Genomic DNA, 26,842 nt, shown 5'->3' with positions numbered 1-26,842 from the left:
TTGTGAAATTTATAATGCAAATTCTGAATTGATCGGTACAGCATCACTTGTCAATGGGTTATATCGATTGAATTGTATACCTGTACACAACGTAGATAGCAGACACAAAGCGATGATTGCGAGTGATAACCATGAGTTATGGCATCGTCGCCTAGGTCATATTTGTGACAGCAATTTGATAAAGGTACAAGAGTCATCGAAAGGTCTAAAGCTATCGTCGAATAAGGGTGAACAATGCATTGTTTGTATGAAAGGTAAACAATCCCGGCTGCCATTCAAATATCCAGGTAAAAGAGCCAAACAACGTCTCGATTTGATACATTCAGATGTTTGTGGCCCATTCGAAGAAAAATCCCACTCTGGTGCACGTTTTTTTGTTACTTTCGTCGACGATTTCAGCCGCCATGTTACCGTAGTGCCAATTGCTGCGAAATCAGATGTTTTTGATGAATTTAAAAAATATAAGTCGCTCGTGGAGAATCAATGTTCAAGAAAAATTAAGGTGTTTCGGACTGATAACGGCACTGAGTACTCAAGTCGTGAATTCCAAAAGTTCTTAACAGAGCATGGTATTAAACATGAAAAAACAGCTCCGTATACTCCAGAACAAGGTGGTGTCGCCGAAAGAATTAATAGGAGCATTGTTGAACGTATAAGATGCATGTTGATAGATGCACGTTTATGTAAGCAATTTTGGGCTGAGGCTTCTGTCACAGCAGCATATCTGCTAAACAGAATCCCATGCAGAGGCAATGACAAAACTCCTGAAGAAATGTGGACAAACGTGAAACCAGATTTGTCTTACTTAAGAGTGTTTGGTTGTCGAGCAATGGTCCACGTACCAAAACAAAAACGACTCAAGCTGGATGAAAAATCAACTGAATGTGTGTTGATGGGTTACAGTAACGAGTCCAAAGCATACCGGCTGTACAATAAAACGACTAAGAAGATCGTAATCAGTCGAGATGTTGTTTTTTTTGAAGACAAAATTGAAATTAATGAAACAAATATCAATGAAATGAAAAATCTTTTGCCATCAACAGTGTTACAAAGTAAATGTAAAGTCGGTATAGGTTCTGAAGATGCCAATTCCAGAGGGGAAATTGTCGTTGAAATTGGCGATCAGTTAACAAGCGAACGTGAACATGCTGATACTTTATCTGACGGACACGCACCGGAAGCGGCAACTGAAGAAGCGGCTACAAACCAATCACCTAGTCTACCTGAAGTGAGCTCATTGGACAGTTCCGGCGTTTACGCTGATGATTTACATGACTCTTGCTATACTCCTGATGAAGACACTTCTACATTGGAGCGTATTCGTTTTTCTATTCGGCAACAAGGTAGGAATAAACCTAATTACTTACCACCTAAGTATAGCTTTATGGCAAGTGAAGAGCAAAAATGTGATCCATTGTCGTACAATGAGGCTATGTTTAGCGCTGAAGCCAGGCATTGGAAAGAAGCAATGAAAACTGAGCTTGATGCATTGAAGGCATGCGGAACATGGGAGCTAGTCAATCTTCCAAGCGGGAAACGGGTCATTGGCTCAAAATGGGTCTTCAAAGTAAAGCGCGATGCAGATGGTAACGTGTGTAAGTACAAGGCACGAGTTGTTGCGAAGGGGTACACGCAAATTGAAGGTATCGACTACAAGGAAACATACGCCCCCGTTGTGCGATACACCTCCATTCGCATACTCATTGCCATGGCTGCAAAGCTTAACCTACGAATACGACAAATGGACGCGGTAACGGCATTCCTCAATGGTAAACTTGAAGAGGATGTCTACATGAAACAGCCAGAGGGATGTGACGACGGAACGAAGCGCGTTTGTAAATTAAAGCGGTCCTTATATGGACTAAAACAATCCAGTAGAGTCTGGAATGAACGCTTGAATGAATCGCTACTCCATTTTGGTCTGGTTCGTAGTGAAATCGATCAATGTGTGTACTTCTTTCCAAGTGAAAAGAAAACTTTGATTGTCGCCATTTATGTCGACGACGTACTTATACTAAGCAACGACAGCGTCATGGAAGACAAGCTAAAATCTAATTTGTGCCACAATTTTCGAATGAAGGATTTGGGTGAAGCCAGCTCAATACTGGGAATTAGAATAACGCGTAATAACGACAATAGCACTATCTCATTAGATCAAAAGCACTACTTGCTTGATGTATTGAAGCGGTTTAATATGTTAGACTGTAATCCAATCTCGACGCCACTGGACCCGAACCAAAAGTTGACGAAAAGTCAATGTCCAACGGAAACAGCTGATATTGAAGAAATGTCACAGAAGCCATATATGCAAGCAGTTGGTAGTTTGCTGTTTGCTGCACAATTGACAAGGCCGGATATAGCATACGCGGTCAACATGTTGAGTCGTTTTGGAACCAACCCAGGCAAAGCGCATTGGGCAGCCGTGAAACGTGTGTTGCGATATGTAAAAGGAACCATTGATAAAAGATTAACTTATCAAAAGGAACATTCAGAGGTCGAAGGCTATTGCGATGCTGATCATGCTGGTAATTTAGATACAGCTCAAACCACAACTGGCTATGTTTTCTTGCTTCAGGGTGGTGCAGTATCATGGGCTTCGAAGCTGCAGAAGCGTATTACTTTGTCAACTACTGAATCCGAATTCGTGGCAATGGTTGCAGCCTCCAAGGAAGCCACTTGGCTTAAGGGTCTACAACGTGAAATTTTTCCAGTAACTCCGAAACTAACCATTTTGTACTGCGACAACAAAGGAGCTGAGAATAAGGCCAACAACAATTCATACTCGGACGCTACAAAGCACGTACTCATTAAACTTAAGTATTTGCATCAGAGAATTAAAAATAAGGAATTAAAGTTAGTTCATGTATCTTCCGATGAAATGATCGCAGATGCTTTAACAAAAGGCTTGCCTAAAATCAAATTAGAATATTTTTCAAAGAAATTTGGACTTAATTGATTCCTTACAAACACATGTATAAATAGAAACCATTTGCATTATAATTTTTATTTTTATACCTTGCCTTGTATTAAAATATATATTAAAGAGCTATGTAACTATATACTATATTATAAGAGTATCTCGTTCAGAGGGGATGTTGTAAATGTGAACGAGACTTAATCATTAGATGTGTTTAATATTCATTTGTAAACCGCAGCCAACCTTGAGTGTCATAATAAATGAGTCTTCCTCTTTGGTTTTTGGACAGCTCTGCAGGTGGCTGGTGTTTTTGCTTCGCTCTCATATTCCACTTAATTAAATCTAAAATCATCAGAAATGTAATGAAGAACGTCAGGGTTGTTGGAACACTATTTCCGGAGATGAAATTTTCCACGCCCAAGGAGACTGGTGGTTTGATTCATCATCTCGCGCAATTCTTCAACTGAGTTTGCTCCGGAAATCAGGTCATCTAGGTAGAAGTCACGTTTAACAATTGGGAACCTAAGGGGTACGACGAGGACTCATAGGAGGCTAGTTGATGCATTGTTCGTATAGCTAGGAGCGCTGCAGGCTTTGTTTCATACATGACCGTTTCCAGCTTATAAACATTAATGTCTGATTCGCGATAGTCTCAAAACAAAATGCATTCCAACATGTTGTCGAGTGCAACGATACATCTTGCAAATGGCTCTATTTAGTACATCGGGAAACGTGCGAAAGCGAATAAGTATATCAAAAAGTTTGAGTTGATGAAGTCCGCGACTTCAGTACAATATCGACCGTATAGCCTTCAGTTGACAGGTTGGCATCCCCGATGTCCGAAACTGCGGCCGAATACTTGGTCCTACGAAGTTGCACTTGGTTAGCGAAACGATTTGTAATAAAGTGGAGCTAAGAACCCGAGTCCAAAAGGGCCCGACATGGCATGCAGGTATCAGCATGATTTTTAACAAAAATTACTGCCGTAGCTAGAATCACAGCATCAGATGGAAATCGCGAAGTAAAGGTGTGTTTGATTCTAATGTGGGTGGTTGCTTGTCTATGCCTGTCATACAAGTTGAAACAGAGGATGTGCGGTCGAAATGCAAAAGCCGGGGTGGTGTTTCAGTTGAAAAGTTCTACAGGATCCAGATTTGCAATTTCTCACCTGATGACCACCCTGTTGACAATTAAGGCAAAGTCAGAGCTTCTTGGCTTCCTACTGAAGCATTCGAAACGACAAATGATTTTCTTTTAGTTGTACTCACAGTTTCTCCATTTCTGTCAACTTGATCCGTTTGGGTTTATATGGCATGCTCCACCTTTTCGAGGGTACGACACCGCTTTTCCAAAAATGTAGCTAACTGATCCCACAACGGCAGTTCGTTGGTAGAGGAATTTTCTTCACACTTAGATTGAGTAGCCTTTTCAAAACTTCTGGATTAGTAGTGCCACTATGATGCAGTCAGCGAGTTGTTTCTGGGGCTCAAGCGACTGCAACGCGCGCATGTGTAACCTTATCCGTCAACTCCCGCAGCTTGCTTGCGGATGCATCTAACCTGTCCAGCCCAAAGATCTGTCTGACGTGTGCCTGAAATATAATTCGCTTGTTATCAAAACGTGTTTTAAGTAAATAAAATTCAGCTTCGTTTATCTCCAGAGATTGGAAAAGAAGTTGCTCCACTTGGTGTAGGGTCCACTAAATTTAGGTAACATTAGCAAAAGCAAGCGAGAACGACTGGCATTCACGATGATCGGCTGGGAGTCACCAGAGTTCGCTCTAAATGTCGAGCAGTGCTGACCTGTGGTCCGTCTCCCAATCTCTCGTTGCAGGTTCACCTTAAGTTTCACTAAGTTAGCATCGAACCATAGACTCGAAGTCCAATTACTCCAAACTGGCTTGAGCTATGGTGAATGTTGATTTTAAATCTCTCAATGATTCGACAATTGCCGCCAATCTATACATATCCATGCCTTGTAGCATTTCGGTGTTCTTCTCTGCTGCTGTATGCTGAAGTCGACTAAAAATTGACATTGTTTTCAGCTTTAAGAACGACACTTGATCTAAAGACGGTTGACCACTCGTTGGTGCAGTATTTGTTGAATCGCCTCTAATGACGGTTCCATTACCTGGACTAAGCGTTTGGCAGTTAAATACATATAATACATATAATGCAAGTGCAAGTACAAGAACTAAGGTGACCAGATGTAACGAGTAAAAAAATATTAAAGTATTATACATTAAACTATTGTAGTAAACTATCACACTAAACAATTCATTTATAATGAAACTACAATATATCCTGCAAATCGAGTGCTGCTCCAAACAGGCAATTTTTCCCAGTTCTATGTGGAGAACCGAAACTATTTATTTCCATTGCGAAAATGTCCCATTGTTCGTCATTTTGCAATTAACTTTGCCCAAATGCTCGAGCCCCCCTTCCAATTGATAGGCTGGATTCCATTAAGTTTACCAAATGATCGAACTGCTTACTCGAACTTTTTACTGATCTGGAAAATTATTAAACTATTTATTAATCTGATTGTCATTCCCTTGGGAGTAGCCAGGACGATTCTTCTGCATACAGCCCACAACTTCTAGGCTTCGCCCAAGTATTCTCTATCCTTAGATGAGAATTGCGTATTCTGATGACGACCCCTGCAAACGAACTAAGCGTAACGATTTGGGGCATGCACCTGGAATGTGAGAGAAAAGGCTTGCATCACTGCCATTCAAAAGATGCGATGGACGGAGCAAAGCAAGAAGAACATTGGGCCTTGCGACATCTACTACAGCTGCCACTTAAAGAAACGCAAATTCGGTGTTGGATTTGTTGTGGGAGGGAGACTTCGTCATGTACTGTCGTTCACTCCGGTGGACGAGCGTCTCGTAATAATCCGCATCAAAGCTAGATTGGACAATGCGACCAAAGATTCCTTCTATGAGCGCCTGGAACGTTCCTATGAGCGCTGTCCCCGCCATGACATAAAATCGTCCTTAGCAACTTGAATGCCAGGGTTGGCAAGGAGGGAATTTTTGGTCCCACAGCCGGAAAATTCAGCCTGCACAACGAAACATCCGGTTTCGGATAGAGGTTGACGGAGAAAGAAAAAGAAACGAGAGCTTGACATGCTGGCCAACAGGAAAAACGGTCAAAATTTTTACCAGAAAGGTCGGTGGTTTACAGAACTTTTCAAGATCGAGGCAATTCCTATAACGACAAGGACGGCAATTTGGCGACTGATATCCACAGAGCGCGTGAGATATGGAGGAAACACTTCTCAAATCTGCTGAATAGTGAAAACTGCGCATGTTACAGAGAATGTGAAGATCCCGATGCTCTAATCGTTGAAGACGGAATGGTCGTTCTGCTACCCAACCAAGAAGAGGTGAGAATAGCGATGACGCGGGTAAATAACAGCAAAGCCGCGGGATCCGAACTTAATCGCTCAGGCACAATCTATATATAATATATAAAAATTCAGGCGGTTTTCGCGTTGTGATGAACTTTACGCAGGATGGCTCAACCGTTTTTAACCAAACTTTGCCATATTGAAGAGACACATGTGGAGAAGGTTTGTGCTTTGAAATTTTAAGAATCGGATACCAGGGTCTCGAGAAATAGGCCAAAACGTGGACCCGGGTAACCCTAGGATTTGTTTGTACAATATGGGTAGCAAATGGAAGCTGTTGATGATTTCTATAGTATAGAGTATTTTTCATACCGTTCCGTGGCTAGGGTCTCGAGATATAGGCCAAAACGTGGACCCGGGTAACCCTAGGATGTGTTTGTACAATATGGATATCAAATGGAAGCTGTTGGTGAATGCTTTAGTACAGAGTATTTTTCCCGCCGCTCCGTGACTAGGGTCTCGAGATATAGGTCAAAACGTGGACCCGGGTAACCTTTGGTTGTGTATATACAATATGGGTATTAAATGAAAGCTGTTGATAAGTGCTTTAATACGGAGTAATTTTCATACCTATTGATGACTAGGGTCTCAAAATATATACCAAAACGTGGACCCGCCGTGTCTTTGCACCGAATTAAACCAAACTTACACACATTGTTAAGTAAGTATTGAAAACGGGTTTCGTAAAGTTTGGTTGTAATTCGGAACACCGGCAACACGTACAGCGTTCTTTTGAACCAGCCATAATGTCGTTTACTTTTTTAACGCTTGGGGCGGAACTGAACTGTCAAATTGACAGTGTGAGCTACAATGTGTCAATATTTCTTTCTAATTTGGACGCCATAAGGAGAAGACGTAAGTGCAAAGTGTAAACATTTTTTGTGAATTTTTTTGGAGTGGATTTTGGAACAGTGAATGATTTCTTACGAAATTTGAGAATTTAATGTGAAATCCGAATGTTCAAATGAAATTATGTTTTGTGGATTTATTTTTTCGGTTCATATGCGATAGGCTACAATACAATATGAGTGAAGAAAATCGTAAAAAAAATGGAAAAACAAAAGAAATTGTTAAAGGATGCAAAAGAGGAGCACGAAAAATGCGTAACTTTGATGAAAAAATGAATAGTCTTATCATGCAAATTGTCAACAATTTTCAGAAGAAAAGAGATCATTTAAGAAAATCACAACAAAATAAAATAATCCTGACCATGTGGACTTGTGCTTTTAAACACATATGCATCGAAAATATAATCCACAAAATTGAAAAAAAATATGTTTTTAAATCTCAGAATACCATAATTACAATCATGTTTATTACAGTACAAATGCCAAGACAATCACGTAATCATATTAGTCGTTCGACAAATAATAATAGGCGCATGAGAAATGCCCGGAATAACGCGACATCAGAAGAACGTCAAGAACAAAATGAAGTAGTCAAACGATTGATGAATAATGTTATCCAAGAAACTATTTTAATTAGCAAATTCAAGAATGAAGACTTTCTAATACCAAGAATTCCAATGATTCCACCTGAATTGCCATTTGAATTCAAGCGTTTGCAACTGCCCATTCGTTTAGCATTTGCAATAACTATCAATAAACTATCAATAAAAAAGGGCAAATTTTAGAAATATGCGGGATGAATTTAGAAGAACCAGTATTCACCCATGGTCAACTATACGTTGGCTGTTCACGTGTTGGGAAGGCAACAACATTATATATTTACTCAAAAACAAAAAGAAAAACAAAAAATATTGTTTATGCCAAAGCGCTTGAATAAAGAATAAAGAAATAAATAATATGAAAACCATATCTTTTCTGTTCTAAACCATATCTATTCTATTTTAGTGTGCCCAGCGAAGCGGGCCGGGTTTGCTAGTTTTTTATAAGAGCGTACAATTGTTGGCGTATGCCGATGATATTGACATCATCGGCCTTAACAACCGCTCTGTTAGTTCTGCTTTATCGAAAAAAAAGAAGCAAAGCGAATGAGTCTGGTGGTGAGCAAGGATAAAACGAAGTACCTTCTGTCATCAAACAAACAGACGGCGCATTCACGTGTCGGCACTCACGTCTCTGTTGACAGTTATGACTTCGTTTATTAAGGAACCAGCATTATCACCAATAACAGTGTGAGCTTTGAAATCCAACGAAGAATATCTTTTTCCAACAAGTGCTACTTTTGGACTAAGTAGGATTTTACTACTCAGTCCTCTCTCGACTTTATTAAGCCCTCACTACGCCCATCTTATTGCATGGCGCAGAAGCGTGAACGATGACAACATCCGATGAGTCGTCCCTTGAAGTGTTTGAAAGAAAAATTCGGCGGAAGATTTTTGGACCTTTGCACGTTGGCGACGGCGACTATCGCAGGCGATGGGCTGTATAAGCTTTACGACAACATTGACATAGCGCAGCGAATAAAGATCCAGCGGCTACGCTGGCTGGGTCATGTCGTCCGAACGGATACTAAAGCTCCGGCTCTGAAAGTATTGGATGCGGTACCAGCTGGAGGAAGAGGAAGACTTCCTCTGCGTTGCAAAGATCAGATGAAGAAAGACTTGGCTTTACTTGGTGCTTCCAACTGGCGTCAGTTAGCGCGGGGAAGAAACAACTGGCGCGCTTTGTTAAACTCTGCCAAAGCAGAACAGCTGCTTACTCTATCTATACACATTCAGGTCTCCACATTTTCATATTTACTTCGAATATTTCCGACATAATTGGAAATTTGCGGTGCTTCTCCTTTCAAAAATTATAAAATAAAAATGGCAACTGGTGACGAGCAGTTGCCTCCGTTTGACGGGTATCGATACTATAAAAAGAGGTGGTATTTAGTAATAGTTAATGTATAATTGCGCTATCTGGCTTGGTTGCCGGCGTTCAGTAGCGGCACCTTCCGTACGACAAAAGTAGTAAGTTACCACGTGTTAAGTGTTAAGCACTCCAACTTAACGTACGGTACGTATGTGACGAGTTCCATTCAAGAACGTATCATCTAATTACAATATAATATCATCTAATATCTAATATCATCTCATCACAAAATTGTTCTTTTTTAAATAGTTGCCATTAACACCACACCTTTCGCACGACAAAAGTAGTAAGTTACCAAGTGTTGTTGTTTTATTTTAACAGTAATAGCACTTGGTAACTTACTACTTTTGTCGTGCGAAAGGTTTTATGTTAATGACAACTAGGTTGCCAAGTGTTAAGCATTCCAGCTTAAAATTTGACAATTAAGGTAAATTTTGATTAAGCACTTACTGACCTTGTTCGAGCCTTGCGCGCTCTTTGAAAATTGAAAAAAAAATATTAAATTAAATGGTTTTTAATTAGGCCTTATTTGGAAATAAGGGAAATTCATAGTGTCGGAGGTCGGCCTATAAAATATGGTTTATTGGAATGCGAAAGAGAAAACTTCAAGAAGTTTATGTATATCGGCGACCGCCGTAGCCGAATGGGTTGGTGCGTGATTACCATTCGGAATTTACAGAGAGATCGTTGCTTCGAATCTCGGTGAAAGTAAAATTAATAAAACATTTTTCTAATAGCGGTCGCCCCTCGGCAGGCAATGGCAAACCTGCGAGTGTATTTCTGCCATGAAAAAGTTCCTCATATAAATATCTGCCGTTCGGAGTCGGCTTGTAACTGTAGGTCCCTCCATTTGTGGAACAACATCAAGACGCACACCACAAATAGGAGGAGGAGCTTGACCAAACACCCAAAAAGGTGCACGTGCCAATTATATTATATAAATATATATATACCTATATAGTACATGAATTCTAAAGGTTAGCCAAAGTTGTTGACAATGAATTCTGTTGGAAGGAGTATAAGGATCTACTAACAGTGTATATATATATACTCCTTCCAACAGAATTCATTGTCAGCAACTTTGGCTAACCTTTAGAATTCATGTTCTCGTACTCTACGCCTTTATGCTCCTAATTCCTTGTTCCACCAAAGGGCTTCACCTCACGTTTATTACGTATTGGGGGCAGGATATTTTATAGGCTTTAACGAGGGTAGTTGCAAGCAATTCAACCCCTTTCTCAAGTGCAACGTGTGACCTGTATTACCGGGATATCATTGGTGTTTTTGATAGTATGTCCCTATATAGGTCTCAGTTCGTATTCTTAGGATATCTGAAGGATATATTTTTATTTTTTGTGGAGAATATTACCTGAAAGCTTATGTATCTGTAATCAGAGAACGAAGATCTACTCAACACTTCCCATTCCTGCACCATAACATGTTGGCTTGTGTAGAGTACTAGATCAAGTACATTCTCCGATCTTGGTCCAACATAGATATTTTTGTTCTTCACCTCTATTAGCTATTTCTTTGAGGAATATCGTTAAATAGTGACTCACCTCAGTCGTTTATGTCCGCACCACCCCAGACAGTGTGATGTGCGTTTGCGTCAGTTCCTACCACCAAAGCATGCCTCTTTCTGGCAGCTGTTTCAATCTACTTCTGAAGCTCTATCTGTGATGCTTCTTCCTCGTGAGGAGTATAGCAAGACCCAAATAGTAGCGTCTCATCTTTGCAGGCCTCCAGTGTCACCACTGTCAGATCTTCTGAAGAGAGATTATGATCAATATTAGAATATATACTTTTTCAACCAGTATAGCTGTTCTTACCTTATTCTTTGAAATCGGGATGTAGGTGTTGTAGCTATGTGAATTTAGACTGGAGACTATACGGCTCCTGGACTAGAGCCAACTCCCCTATGTTGAGCAGGAGCTCGGCTGAGGCGTTCTTACTCTTGTGGAGATTTACTTGAAGGACCTTCAGCATCCGGCCTTAGTACCTTGTCGGAGTTGGATACTTCCTCCAGCTCACCCTTATCCACTTCCTGCATATTGAGGGAAGCTTCTAAGATCTTCGTAATAGGCGCAGTGCATTTTCCGGTTTTACCACGCGCGGAATGAAAACCTTTGCCTTCGGTATTGTGGGAATGTAGCTGCGGTCAACAATTTCAACAGATGCCACCTCCCACAGGCCTTGCAGCGTTTATACTGCTTCCTTTATCCATGCTTCCCTTATCCATCATAATTGCATTTTAAAATCTTGACGCCATTGAACCATCCAGCTCCGTCAAGTGCGTTCAGCTCTGCATTAATTTTCATAGATAGGGTTTCCAGTAGCTTCATCTCCACTACCTTCCACTGCGACATTCGCCCGAGCTTATCACTACGGTCAGTGAGTGCCACTATGGGATGTTTTTTGAAAATTTCACTGGCCGTTGCCTCTGCTTTCAATGTCGTTGGTCTTTTTTCGTCGCTGTTTTTCGGTTTAGCCATTTCGTGCTTCTGCTTCTGCTCTTTCGATGGTACTGAACATTGGTTTTGCTGCATAGTAGACCCGGTTATTTTTTTATCTCCTCCCTGGCCCAAGCCAACCGTTCCTCCTCCTGTTTCGTAAGGTTGGACTTGCTGTCAAATCGGTCACAAACTTTGACCGCGGCCTTGTACCGTGCGTTGGCCTTCAGCTTCACCATTGGACCCAGCCGGAGAGCGCAGAAGAGCTTTTTCCTCAGTTGTATTTGTGCTCCGACGCTTTTGTGGTCCAAGTCTTCGTGGATAACGGCACCTCTGCCATGAAGAGCGTTATGCGTGTGTTTCGCAGTAGCATTGCAACCACTGTAACCTGCCCCGGTACAGTGGAAGTTTTGTCGCTTAAGTGAGTATTCGATTTCATCTTTTTCATAGGATCACCTGCTTGGCGAGGCGAGCGCAGTGGTCTATGGATACAATGGGAAATTCAAACGGTCCACCACGGCAGCGACCCATGCCGTGGCAAGGCCATAGTTGCTCCCTAAGGCGGCCCGGTGTTAGGAAGGCGTTGAGAATACAGGCTGCAAACCGTCTAATGGGCATGTTGTCGCATAACAACCTGGATTAGGTGGTTGGCAGAACTTGGTCATCGTTCAGAAAGACAGCCGGAATCATGGGAGTGGTACTGTAAAGTACTGATTCATTTGAATGATCACACTACCATCCATTAATAAGGCCCGATTAGTGACTCGACTAAGCCACCGCACCACGGCAAGGAGCCTGCCATCGCGGAGGTCAGGCTAAATACAACCCCGACGCCGTCAGACATCCGGAGGCCACCGTTATGAGACACACTGAAGAATTGCTCTCCATACAATATACATATTCATAGCTACTAAGCATACTTTTAAATATTTTGGAACAAGAAATAAATACATACACAATATGTATGTAACACCCACTATGTGTACTCATACACCCACTTTTGTTTGGTGTATGATTGAAATCTACCCATATTTTGACTATAAATTAGATGTTTTGCTATAGATTGTTTATAATATTCAGTGGAAATGTCCTAGTATTACTTACATATGTATATTTACGTTTAATGTTATAATTATGTGGGTTTTTATGCATGTTTTATTATCTATTCCCATAAATTTGTATATGTTTAATAACTAATGTGTATATTATTTCTCTTCCTTTCTTCCTTACTTCGCTGTACAGTGCGTCTCATACTTTTGGGTGTACATAAATATCACTTATGAAAGAAAGATAATCAACTACACGTGAATACGTATTTGCGACATTGTTCTGGTGTTGTACTGGTCCCTTTGTCTCCACTATCGCTAAAAAATAACAAATACCTTATTATAGATAAATAAAACCAACAACTTATTCACATGCAAATATATATAGAAGCATATATATAGGCCTCTTCTATTCGCCACTTCTCTGATCGGCTCGCTTGACAAAAAATTTGCATGTGAAAGCAACATCAGTTATATTGAGCAAGATTCGCCGCTAGTGAGTATAGTTATACCTCAAAAAACTGGTAGAACTCACTGTCAGCTGCTTCACCTATTCGCCACTAGCTAACGCTTGGCGAAAAGAAGAGACCTTATGTTGAGCCAACATGCCTACAAACTTTACCTTTGTTAGCACTATAATGCTCGCAATACCTGAGATAGATGGCGACGTTAACCTTGAATTATCGACTTAATTTGGAATTAGAGCGCTGATATCCAAGACTTACACACACCATACCAGCAACACTTGTTCTTGGTTATCCTAAACTCCACTTAACTTAGAAAACATAAAGACTTGATTTAAATTTCTAATTGTGCCCAGATTCACCGACGTAGACCTACTTTTCTTGTCAGCTGACACGATTAAACTTATGGGAGCGCCATGTAAATGAAAACTCATCATCGTGTTCTTGCGACGTTATCGTGTATCGTGTACTGGTGTAAATGAAAAATTTTGATTGTTTCGTAAACACGTGTCAGGTGGTTGCTCTCTCATCACACGGTTTTGTCAAACGGTACATTTTGAATTCATTAACAAAATAAACTTATTAAAATTTAAATTTTTATGAAAAGAATTTTAAAACGCGGTTTAATAATGTTAATTATAGATAAATGAACTATTGCATTTGTTCATTTTTGGCTTTGGTTTATTATACTTACAATGAGAAATTGTAACTGATAACGCGGATGTGTGTAAAAGTATGCAGGCAAAAAGATGAATAGCAGCATTGTGACCATACAACCAAACACAAACCCACACAAACCGATGTGTTGTGTAAATATGTAACGAAACGAAAACAGCTGTTTTCTATAGTCACAATTTTGTGTACCTCACGAGCAACAGACAAAGTCTACGGTAACGTCGTTGAGTGTTGGCACCATAAGTTATTTATTTTACATTGAGAGACATGAGAGAATCATACTGGCATGTTGTTTTATAGATTCCTCCAAATATGCCATACAAAAGAAGTAACCGAAACAAACAAGTTTGTAATTATATTATTTATTTTAATATTTTGGAGCTGTTTCAGCAATAGCAATGTAAAATTTGTTTTTAAAAAATCATTGTTTTTAGTATAAGCGCACATAGTACTCGAATTATTGTATAAGGTAAATTTTTTACCACAATACTACCTTTTGTTAGCATAAAATTTTTATCAGGCGCCGTAGCCGAATGGGTTGGTGCGTGACTACCATTCGGAACTCACAGAGAGAACGTAGGTTCGAATCTCGGGCAAACACCAAAATTAAGAAAAACATTTTTCTAATAGCGGTCACATGAGAAAGCTACTCAAAAAAATATCTGCCGTTCGGAGTTGGCTTGAAACTGTAGGTCCCTCCATTTGTGGAACCACATCAAGACGCACGCCACAAATAGGAGGAGGAGCTCATCCAAATACCCAGAAAGGGTGTACGCGCCAATTATATATATATATAAATTTAATATATAACATATGTATAATTAATATATATATATAAAATTGCGCCGTTAATTGGGATTAACGCCGCCATTTGTCTATGTTAAAATGCCATTGCGAGTGATCAAAAGTGCGTATTTTCAAATCCAAATTGAAATACTCAAGCAAATGCAATTGTATGCATGTATACCAATATATTCATAAGAATTAACTAGTTGTAAGTTTAAGAATGTATGTATATATGTGTAACAAAGTAGCCGTAAGTTGTAAAAAAATATTTTTAAATACGTATGTATCTATGGATATACTTGTATCATGTCATGTATATTTTTCTATAATAGAACATTTTAATAATATAAAATTCTACAGTTTGACTGTCTTTTTCTCATTAAGTTAAAGCTGTTTATGCAAACTACATGTTTAATCATTATTTTAATTGTTGGTTTTTCTGATTAACAAAGGATTGAAATATAAGAACAAATAGTGAAGTTTTATCTTCAGACAACGATTTTATTTTAAACAATGAATTTCGTCCGGAACTTCAGTGGATGTGGTGGAGTAATAAGTGCACGTGTTAGTAATGAATACGATTGTTGTGTTTTTTTATAAGAATTGTTTTTGTCTATGTAGTCCTTCTTCTGTATATATATTGTTACTAAAATAACTTTTAATACTACTAGCTTAAGCTTTTAAAATATGATTCTACTTCAGGTAAGGTTACCCTTCTTTATTTTAAATTTTTCCCCCAAGCATTGTTTTTTATGATAGTGAATAGAGAGGAAGCAAGATTGGAGGAGGGGAGTAGAGGCTCCAGCAACTCTTGGCGCAGTTCGGTCACCGGTATTTATTATAAATAGTATAATATCACTCTCAGACTAGAAAAGAAATAATAACAACAATTCCATTTAAATTACGTACTACGCACTTAAATTAAAAATCTTAATAAAACCAGATTTGGTCAAAAAAAAGTATATGTGATGTGAATTAGATAATATATTAAATCCATGATGTGCTCGAGAAATTTAGTTTTAAAACTTTCCGCACAAAAAGGGTAAACATTTCAAAGACGATAAAGCGTTTCCTCTCAAGTAAAGTTGAACAATCAATGATATATATAAAGGAAGTGAAAGAGCTGATCCGAATTAAATTGGTCAAGTTCATTAATTCCGATAAATTTTTCAACGCGTTCAATTCTATCTATTAACAGTTGGTCATATGGTCTCCAAATTATTATTGCGTATTCTAAGGGAGAACGAACAAAAGTCGTAAAAAGCAATTTAAAGGTATTTGAAGGTCTTTTTTTATTTTACAATGATTTATTTGCTGCTTAGCAAGGGGTAAGTATTCATTCGATAGAACTCCTTATGCTCTCTGAAATAGCCTGGTGGCAAAAATCAACATTTCCGGCACCTGCTCTTCTTTGCATTTCATCGAGGTCAAAAAGATGCCGAAGCAGAAGGGGACATTTGCGACGTATATGAAGAAGGTGTCGTAGGCGAGTCTACAGCACGGAAATGGTGCGCAACTCACCCCCCAGCGGAAGACCTTCTGAATTCGATAAAGAACGTCTCAAATCACTTTTGAAGGAGAACGGTTATCACTCCAGTCGGAAATTGGAGAAAAAAATTAACTGCGATCATAAAACGATTCTCAATAAACCTTAGCCTGGGTGCCTCACGAGCTCAACGAGAAAAACAAACAAAGTCGCCTTTAAATTGCGTCTGAACATCTCGCTCTCCATTGAGCAACACGCGGTCATAAACAGCGTTTTATGTACCGAATCGTCAAGGGAGATAAGAAATGGTACCTATACATCAATATGATGCAAAGAAAAGAGTGTGTGTCTCCAAGAAACACTCCATAGCCAGATCTTCATTCAAAGATGATCACGATATGTGTTTGGTGGGACTGGGAGGGCATGTTGCTGTAGGAAATGCTCGAAAAGAATGCCATGGTCAACAAGGAGCTCTACTTTGCCCAGCTTCACCGCGTGAATGAGGCTATACTGAAAAGACCTGATCGTCTGGTCAAACCATACTGCTTCACGACAACGCCAGTTCATGTTACACACATCGTCAAAACCGCACTCCAAGAGCTCGAATGGGAGGTCCTCCAGCATCCGCCGAATTCTCCTGACCCTTCACCGACCGATTACTTTCGATAACAAGAGGTTCTTAACAACTGGCTCAACAAACTCTTTAACACCACACCAGGCGATTTTTGGCTGAACGGCATTAACAAATTGGTCGGGAGGTGCGAAGAGGTCGTAATCGGCAACGGCGAACATGTCATTAATTAATTAATTGATATACACATAATTATGGTTTTTGTTTAAATAAAAGTATTCGTCGTAAATACGCTACGAACTTATTCTCCGACTCAATGTATGATTAAAAAAACTCAGATGTGTTACGTTGAATACAACCAAGAATAGAGTACGATTTCTAAAGACTAGAATAATATAATTGTTGAAGGATAACTTAGTGTCAAATATAACTCCAAGGTCCTTAGTTTTCGGAACACTTTGTAGAGCAAAATCTGAAATAGAGTAATATGGTGACATAACGTTCTGACGCCTCGAATATGTTACGTGAAATCATGTTTTTATATTCAAAGAATGACCCGACTTCAAGCATTATAAAGGCAGTTAATTCAACTTCTTTTGAAGATTGCATTCCCTGAGTCCTTGACAATTGTGAAAAGGCTTCAGATCGTCGGCATAAAGCAAGTAATTTGATAAAGGCAGACAAATATTATCAGTCTCAAATGTGAATTTCAACGTGAATATAGGGACAAGAAAAATTAAATGTCAGTGCTGTAAGGAGGAAGATAACCAATTTTTCGATGCATATAAACAGGAAATGCTTATACTCGTATCGTGATTTTTTGTGTGAATTTTCTTCTAGTTTTTCTAGTGCTAATAAATAGGGAATGTTTATAATCGGGTTGCTTATTAGCAAGAAATACATATGTGAAGTACATGAATATACATATATAGCTTGACGACATCATTTGAAAATATTACCATAATTTTCTTCATACATACCAATTAAGTCGATTTACCATTTTGCAATATTCGTAGTACATATTTGTCAAGCTAAATTTTTTTCGTAAGTTATATTTAGTTTGTACGCAATTCACAAAGTTCAAAAAGTTGCGAACAAATTTTCAACTTTCTAATATGAACCTTTAGAAAAGCTTTATATTATATGAATCAACGCGATTTTTGGGCAACTTAAAACTTACGCTTGGTTATGGCTACTAAATTTTTTTTCTTTACAAATTTACAAATTTCCAATTTGAATTTCAAGGAAGCTTTTTGTTTAAATACACTAGCTTTAGGCAAAAATATGTTTAAGCTTCTTGGATTTTATTAGGGCTTTCCTTTGTCGATAAAAATTTGACCTTAATATATGCCGACATGACGAAAGTATTTCCATATTCCTGAGAAAATGTTGCGTAATTATATTACAATAGAACAAGAAAAATTCAACACTTCCACAAATTATAAAGGGTTTTCCAATAACAGGTGTTGCAATTAGATGGTATTGATCTGGACAACGTTTGTTTTCAACAAGACGGCGCTACGTGTCACACAAGCAACGAAACCATTGATCTTTTACAGGAAAACTTTCCGGACCGGGTTATCTCTCGAAGAGGTGATCACAATTGGCCACCGAGATCTTGTGATGTAACACCTTATGACTTTTTTCCTTGGAGCCACGTGAAAGAGAAGGTGTACGCCAACAGCCCAGGGTCGATTCGAAACCTCAAAGATGGAATTCGTGAGGCTACCGGGGACATAGGGCAGCTACATTGCAAATCGGTTATAAAAAATTTCATGAAAAGGATATTGTCCTGTAAGCGTGGTCGTGGTGGTCATTTGCCTGATGTCATTTCCCACTATTAACAGCATACCTTCCTCTTTATAATGAAATAAACATCCGATCATAATAATTATCATTAAAAAATAGTATTTTTCTTCGAATATCAAAATAACACCTCTTATTAAATAATGAAATATAACGACTTGTCAGAGTACCACAAATAGAGAAAAGAACACCAAAATTTTACAGCTCTGACGTAGTTCAGAATAAATGCGACATTATTACGAGAAATGAAAAAACCGTGTTGGTTAAAATCATGTAAAATAAATAAATACACACCTTTCTTCATGTGAACTGAACTGAAGATATCGAAAAATGTTCGATTGTACTATTTGAATACACACTTTTTTCCGCAATGTTTGCTTCTCGTGAAAATGAACACTTCAGTTTATAAGTATGCCAGCTATCATGTGAACGACTATTTTCATCCAATATATAGAACATATTAGGCCTCTATCATGGTTGATAAGCTGGCATGAAGTGAAGTTGGCGGCGATCTTGTGGCTGATATCCACAGCGTGCATGAAACAACACTTCTCAAACCTGCTAAACAGTGATGGATGCGCATACCACGCTGCCAACGGAACTGTCGTTTCGTTACCCGATCATACCCGAATAGCGGTAACGCGGCTAAAGAACAACAAAGCCGTGAGAGCCGACGGGCTGCTGGCTAAGCTGTTCAAACACGGCGACGAGGAGCTGGTAAGGTGCATGCATCAGCTCCTATGCAAAATATGGTCGGATGAAAGTATGCCTACCGATTGGAATTTAAGTGTGCTCTGCCCAATTCACAAGAAGGGCGATACTGCAATCTGTGCCAATTACCACGGGATTAGTATTTTGAATATCGCGTATAAGGTCCTAGCGAGCATATTGTGTAACAGGCTGGAACCCACCATCAACCAACTGATTGGACCTTATCAGTGTGGCTTTAAGCCTGGAAAATCCACCATCGACCGGATATTCACAATACGCCAAGTCTTGGAAAATACCCATGAAAGGAGAACCGACACACACCATATTTTTGCTGGAAAAGATCGTGCGAGTCGCAGAACCTAATTGCACAGGTTCAGTTTCTATAAGAGCGTACAATTGTTATTGATATTGATATCATCGGCCTTAACAACCGCGCTGTTAGTTCTGCCTTTTCCAAACTGGATAAAGAAGCAAAGCGAATGGGTCTAGTGGTGAATGAGGACAAAACGAACAGTCGGCGCACTCGCGTATCGGCACCCACGTCATTGTTGACAGTTATGATTTCGAGGTTGCAAGAGACTTCGTTTATTTAGAAACCAGCAATAGTAGTGTTAGCCTTGACATCCAACGGAGAGTATCTTTTGCTAACAGGTGTTACTTTGGACTAAGTAGCAAAATGAGTAGTAAAGTCTTCTCTCGACGAACAACACTAACACTCTACAACGCTGTCATCACGCCCGTCCTATCTTAAGGCGCAGAAGCGTGAACATGGACATCAACCGATAAGTCGACCGTTGGAGCGTTTGAAAGAAAGATTGTGGTGAAAGTTTTTGGACCTTTTCACGTTAGGAATGGCGAGTAGTGCGATTCATTAACACATTTCAACGATATTCTCAGTTTTATTTTTCCTAAACCAGAATTTTAACGCTTTTACTATTCAGTAACCTATTTGATAACGAAAATCGGTAGGACAAAATCAGCTGTTATGTTAAGATGCCGATTATCGCAAACCTAACGATAACAATTTTGTTGTGGTTAAATTAAATGAGAAAACAAGAATTGGTAGCTTAGATTAAGATTTTGAAATTATATTAACAACAACTTTTTGAAAAACGCTAATGTGTCTTTTGAGTATTTGGCTTAAGGCATAAGCGTGGACAGAAGGTAGTGAACACCCAAACGGGATGTAGACAGTTCGTTCCATTTGGCTGCAGGGGCGTTCCGAAAACTATTCCGGTTAACTCTAGATTTGATTGAAGACTTAATTTCTCAGCTTGGCAGTCGTCTTAAGGGTCCCGGTCCTAGAATAACACCGATTTCGATTAAAAAACTGGTAAACCTGCAACCTTCAAGTTAATTCAAATCTAAATTCTGCCTTTGTATTAACGGATTCTAGCTGGGAATGTCCGTAGCATACATCGCGAAGCAGATGCGGTCAACCGCTTCATATTTTCTGTGAATGTGAGGTTTCCTATGACTCAAATGGAACAGCAAGGGGCAAAAAACATGTTTGTTTCAGTAACCTTACCGTTTGTGTGAGCTTCCAAATCCACAGGTCAAAATCGACAGGTGCGCGCAATCGATAGCCACAATTATCGATTGCGCGCACCTGTCGATTTTGACCCCGAAACGTCATGAAGAGGCAAATGTCAACCACCACAGTTACCATTCGTTTAATGTACATATGGTAGCAACTTAATTTGTAAAGTATTCAAGAAGCAAGATTCCCTTTTTTATATCTTACATATACATATATGACACCCCTCTTAAAAGTTTAAACGTAAATGCCGATTTCCGGGAGCACGGCACAATTCATTAATTCGGAGTTGCTTTGCGGCGCGTAGGGTTATGCATTCAAATAAAAACAAGGGAATTGAAAATCAAAAATTGTCTGCAGGTGATTCCCGGTATCCTTTGGCGCCTTGGCTGATGACTCCTCTAACAAACCAACCAGAAGGCAGTCCGAAATTTCTACATATATAATGGGACATTGTGAAAAGTTCGAAGCTGAGATGCTTTTTGGCGTTCTTAAGGAAACTTGTCGGTGTTTATCTTAAACAAAGGACACTTTTATATGATCAAGTAATTGTCGCGTGCTCAGTTTTGCATAACATTCGTTTAAGAGAACGAGTATACCACACCGAAAATGAATTCACAGGGCCCAAAACAAACAAACAAGATTAAGGATTTACCCGCTGCTCCGTCGTATTATTACGGTAATAAAAGCTATAAATTATGTCTTCTCATTCATTACATAAATGAGCATTACAGAACCTCACAAGTTATCACTTTCTTTGAAAGTTCTCAGAAATATTTTCAGCAATGAGTTTCATTTAGGTTTCCCTTTCCCAAAAAAGGATAGCTGATCTTCATAAAATGAGACCCAGGAAAACGTTTAGACAGCGGTTACTTGGAAGTAGAATAATTTAAAACTCATTCAGCTCATAGAGATCAGAACAAGAATGTTTTTTAAAGGAATAATAAAAAATGGCTTGTTCCTGTGCGCAAGTTTTTAAGTATCTATAAAGGCAGGACCAGGAACGATTGTGTTTTTTTTGTAAGAAGTGAAAAATGGCAAACGTATTTGTAATAAGATTTGCACAGAAATAAATTATATAAATATCTCCTAATATTGAATGTAAGTAAAACAGCGAATGTAAGTAAAACTTCTTCATTTATTGAAAGTATTAAAATTACTTATATTTAGCCGGCCACACTATGCTACCAGTGGATTCTATTCCCAGCTTGAATAGAATCGGGACAGCAATGCATAGTCTCCTAGTGCAAGACCCACAATTAGTCGTAGTGTCAAATCCAATCCTTTTGGATATGAATACGTATCGTTAAAATACTCAGGTTTTTTTTAAATGGAAACAATTTTCTGCGATCTGCGTTCTGTCTTTTTCGAGAAAAATCATTTTCAATTAAATACGGGCATTTCGAAAATACATTCTGTCAAAAGAATATCGGGAACTGTTCATTTAAAAAGCTCCCGTTACACATACATATGTCAAAATATTTTTTTCTGGAATGTTGGTACAACTGTCCTCTATAGTATCGCAAAGTTTGAGCGTGATCTGTCAATTAGCTTGTTTTTGGCATTTAATTATATCAGTCTACCGCAGGTGTGCGTTGAGAATGTTGCAGAAAGCCTATGGCGAGTGTGCTTTATCAAAAACACGGGTCTACGAGTTGTAGAAGACATTTGCAGAGGGCCGAGAAGTCGTGGAACATTTGCAATGTCTTCAACGGATGAAAACGTCGACAAAGTCAAGGAAATGGTCTAATACCATACTGGAAACCCATCATTAAAGTTTGAGGGACCTTGCTCATGACCTTAGAGTGTCAAAAAACGAAGCGTAGGAGACGGCCCCATTTGTGGAAAGAAAACTCATGGATATTGCCCCATGTTAAGTCACCGCCTCACAAATCTCATATTGTGAACATTTTTTTGACCAAAAACTCGACAAATATCATCGAACAAACACCGTATTCACCGGATTTAGCCTCCTGTGACTGTTTCCTTTTCCCAAAACTTAAATTGCCACTCCGCGGACGCCGCTTGGAGTCGATAAAGGCCATTAAGGAAATTCGCTGAGGGAGCTGAAGAAAATCTCTTCACGTTTAAAAGGTGCTTGCGAATGGCGCCTATTTTAAAGACGACAAAATAAATTTTGATGATTAAACATTCATTTTGCGTTTTATTGAACAATTCCCGGTACTTTTTTGACAGAATGTAGTGAAACATAGGCTTGTAGCATTAATTTCGGCCCTTCTATAACCCAGGATCCTTATCTTCTATACAGCTAAGAGTTAAGCACTCCTTTCTCAACCTGAAGGATTGCAAAACCCTTCTAGATGTATTAAACGAGACCGGCGACAAAGATATATATACCTATTTATGTATGTACTTAATTTCATACGTTTTTGTGCATTTTGTATACACAGATTTTTTAAGTTTTATTTACATGCCCAGTCATCGACTGATCTCCGCTGTGTTCGGTTGTCTTTCTGGCTAGTTTGGTGTGTTTTCGGTGTGTTTTCCATTATTTTCCTTTTGGTATCCACCTCACAGAAGCTTTTGTTGTAATTTTTTATTACGTGTGCTGATTGCAAATACGATAGCTAATAAATAAACAAAAACAATCATGTCCCCCGGGGGGCCCCCTTTAGGGGATAATAGGTTTGCCTTATTATCGGCAAGCCCAGATCGCAAACGAAAAAAACATTTAAATATTACAAAAGACGTTTTCCCCACATTACCAGTGTTAAAAAAAGATAATCCTAAATATCTAGTGGCAAGTGCTGTAGACTCTAATAAGCCGCTCAGCAAATATTCATGCTTTGCTGTTCACAAGGCTTTGAAGAACGTAAGCAATGATATTTTAAATATAGCTGAGTTAAGAGACGGAAACCTTCTTTTACTAGTAAAGAATAGTGGTGTCGCACAAAAATTTATCTCTACTAAATACCTTTATGGCGTCTGCCAAGTGAATTTCGCCCTCTATAATAATTTGAACTCATCCAAAGGCACAATTTACGCTCCGTGTTTGAATGACATCCAGGAAAGTGAAATTATTGAAAATTTGAAAGTACAGGGTGTCACATCTGTTTACAAGTTCCCAAAATATATTGGTGGAAAGCCTTTTTCAAGCGGAGTTTTACTGCTAACATTCGATCTTTACCATCTGCCTGATAAAATCGAAGTGTCATGGTACACTACGAAAGTGCGACCGTACTACCCCAACCCAATGAGATGCAAAAACTGTCAACTTCTCGGACACACAGTGAAAAGATGTAATAAGAACCCTGTATGTGATAATTGCTCTCTCCCTCCTCTTAACCCATCCCCTTACACTCGCTCTTTATGTGCGAATTGCTCTGGAAATCATTCCGCATCAAGTAAATCATGTCCTAAATATATTCAAATGAAGCAAATCATTACCATTAAAACCGACAATAAGTGCTCCATGCGTGAAGCTATCCAAATACAGAGAAAACAAATTCCAAAAAAAATTGATGAAAACTCCACTACTTTTTCTGAAGTAGCAAAAAAGTCACTAAGCAAAAACAATCAAAACAACACCAGCGAACAAAATATACAAACAACAAAACCCACCACAAATAACATTACTGATAAACGAAACAATGTAAGCAAAGAAAACGCAGACAACCGCCAAAACACACCATACTCCAACAATTCACACATAGCCGAATCAGTCGATACTCCAACAATAACCAATACTCTCTCTTACGATTTCATCTCTCAAATAAATTGTCTCTCAGCAGACTTAATACCTCAACTTAATTCCTACCTCAGCTCCTCTGCTGGTTTCCCTCCCACGAATTCTGATACGGATACTAGTAATACAGTAGCAATGAATGATAATGAAACATGAGAATACTACAGTGGAATCTTAATGGCCTTTTTAACAATTATCCAGATTTAAATTTATTAATTAAAGAATTTACTCCCGAAATAATAGCACTACAAGAGACACATATTCCAGCCAGTAAATCAGCTTATCCCCCTAATAATTATGTGAGTTATTTCCATAACAGCTCACAAAATACTTACAGTAAATAAGGCATCGCCGTATTTGTAAAAAAATCAGTTATCCATAAGCAAATACCTATCAACTCCAACATCCAATCGTTAGCTTTTGAAGTCGACATTGGTTTTAAAGTAACAATAATTACGTGCTACATTCCTCCAAATCAAGATTTTAATAACAGGGATCTAAACAATATTCTAGACCCTTTTTCAACTCCAATCATATTATTAGGAGACTTTAACGCGTGGAGCCCTCTTTGGGGCTCCGCCTCGGCCAACAAAAGAGGGACCATAATAGAGGACATAATCCTCTCCAAAAATTTAGTTGTCCTAAGTGATTGTGCACCCACCCATTTTTCCACTCATAAAACCTTTTCCCACCCTGATATCATCCTATCTTCAGCATCCATAGCTCCTTAACTCTCATCCAAAACACTGGATGACTTGCACAATAGTGACCACTTCCCTATCATTTCCTCTCTTGCAATCCCCTTTTCCTACCAAGTCAAACCTGTTGCCAAATTCATAACAGAAAAAGCAGATTGGCCAAAATTCTGCAACTCTTTATTATATCTGTCTAGAAATAAGCCATTCTCAACGAACATCAATGAAGAGGCATCTACCATCAAATCGATAATCCGATCAGCTGCTCACCTTTCCATACCACAAACAAACACAAAAAAGTTCTCTACCAAATTACCTTATTGGTCACAGCTTTTATCAATACTTAGAAATACAAAGAAAAACTTATGGTGTCAATACAAACGGAACAGAACTGACGAAAATTATGTAAATTACAAAAAAGCCAATGCTCTTTTCAGGCGAGAACTTCAATCCTCAAATCGACAATCTCTTGAAAAACTTACGTCGGAAATCACTCCGTCCTCTAGTCCAAAAAAAATATGGGCTGATATAAAAACACTTACATCGTCACTCCAACGAAACCACATCGCCTTCATTCATTCCCCAGAAGGCCCGATCTACGATCCCCAAATTATAGCCGATAAATTTGCAGGCACATGGTCAGACTACTCCCACTCATCAAATTTTAGTCCAGATTTTAATACGTTAAATGCAAACACCAAAAACGAAAACTATCGAAATCTATCTCCTACACTCTCTGCTTCATGCGCTGATGCTCCTGTCACATTATTTGAATTTGACAGTACTATTTCCTCAATGAAAGGCAAAACACCAGGTGCAGACAAAATATCGTATCCTATTTTACGAAATATTCCCTTCGCTGTGAAATCAAGGCTTGTAAGATTATATAATCTGATTTTAGACCGAGGTTTATACCCACAGGCATGGAAAACTGCTGGGATTATACCTATCCCAAAACCGAACAGACCCAATTCTCTGATTTCAAATTATAGACCAATTTCGCTATTACCTTGCATGTCAAAAGTACTAGAAAAGATAATCTCTCGGCGACTTGTGTGGTTTGCCGAACAGAATGATCTCATAAACCCACATCAGTTTGCTTTTCGGAAAGGTGTAAGCGTAATAGATCCTCTTCTATTATTTGATCATTTCATTACTAAAGCCCTATCGTCTAAAAATCACGTCTCAATACTTAGTTTAGACTTTGAAAAGGCATATGATAGAATTGGAGCGCATTGTGTATTACAAGAACTTAAACGTTGGAAAGTTGGTAAAAAAATATTCTATGTCGTAAAATCCTTCCTCTGCAATCGCAAATTTTTTGTTCGTGCAAATAATCAAAAATCAAAAATTGTTCCCCTTTTCAATGGTATCCCTCAAGGGTCGCCGTTATCAGTTATCCTGTTTACAATCGCGTTCAACGTAATTAGCCGGATTATTTCGTCATATACCCAAATTGAGCATTTCGTTTATGCCGATGACGTCCTTATTTTTTCGAAAATCAAATACCTAACTATAATAAAAACCGCGTTCTCTAATATCTTGGAGGACTTAAACACTTGGTCAAAAATATACGGAGCTAATTTGTCTGTTAACAAAAGCACATCTTTCCATATCTGCAGGAAACATAAATGCGTCTTCCCTACCCTTTCCCTTTTTAACTCTCCAATCCCCCATACTAATAGTTTAAAAATATTAGGCATTATATTTGATAAGAGATATACGTTCAAAGATCATTGTGAATATGTTAGACTAAGCA

At 38.8% G+C, this 26,842-nt stretch overlaps 1 protein-coding gene across 5 annotated transcripts in view; it reads left to right on the top strand.

Annotated features, from left to right (window-relative positions):
• Positions 1 to 14,896, top strand: part of LOC129250866 (uncharacterized) — a 210,742-nt gene extending 195,846 nt beyond the window's left edge. For all 5 annotated transcript variants that reach the window (XM_054890474.1, XM_054890472.1, XM_054890476.1 and 2 more), the window contains exon 5: positions 12,843 to 14,896. The gene's annotated coding sequence lies outside the window, so the exon portion shown is untranslated. The remainder of the gene's footprint in view (positions 1 to 12,842) is intronic.
• Positions 14,897 to 26,842: the final 11,946 nt, after the last annotated feature.

Source organism: Anastrepha obliqua, chromosome 6 (genome assembly GCF_027943255.1).
Source record: "Anastrepha obliqua isolate idAnaObli1 chromosome 6, idAnaObli1_1.0, whole genome shotgun sequence".
Lineage (NCBI taxonomy): Eukaryota > Metazoa > Arthropoda > Insecta > Diptera > Tephritidae > Anastrepha > Anastrepha obliqua.
Note: the sequence above shows the minus strand (reverse complement) of the source record. Positions and strands in the feature narration are given on the sequence as shown.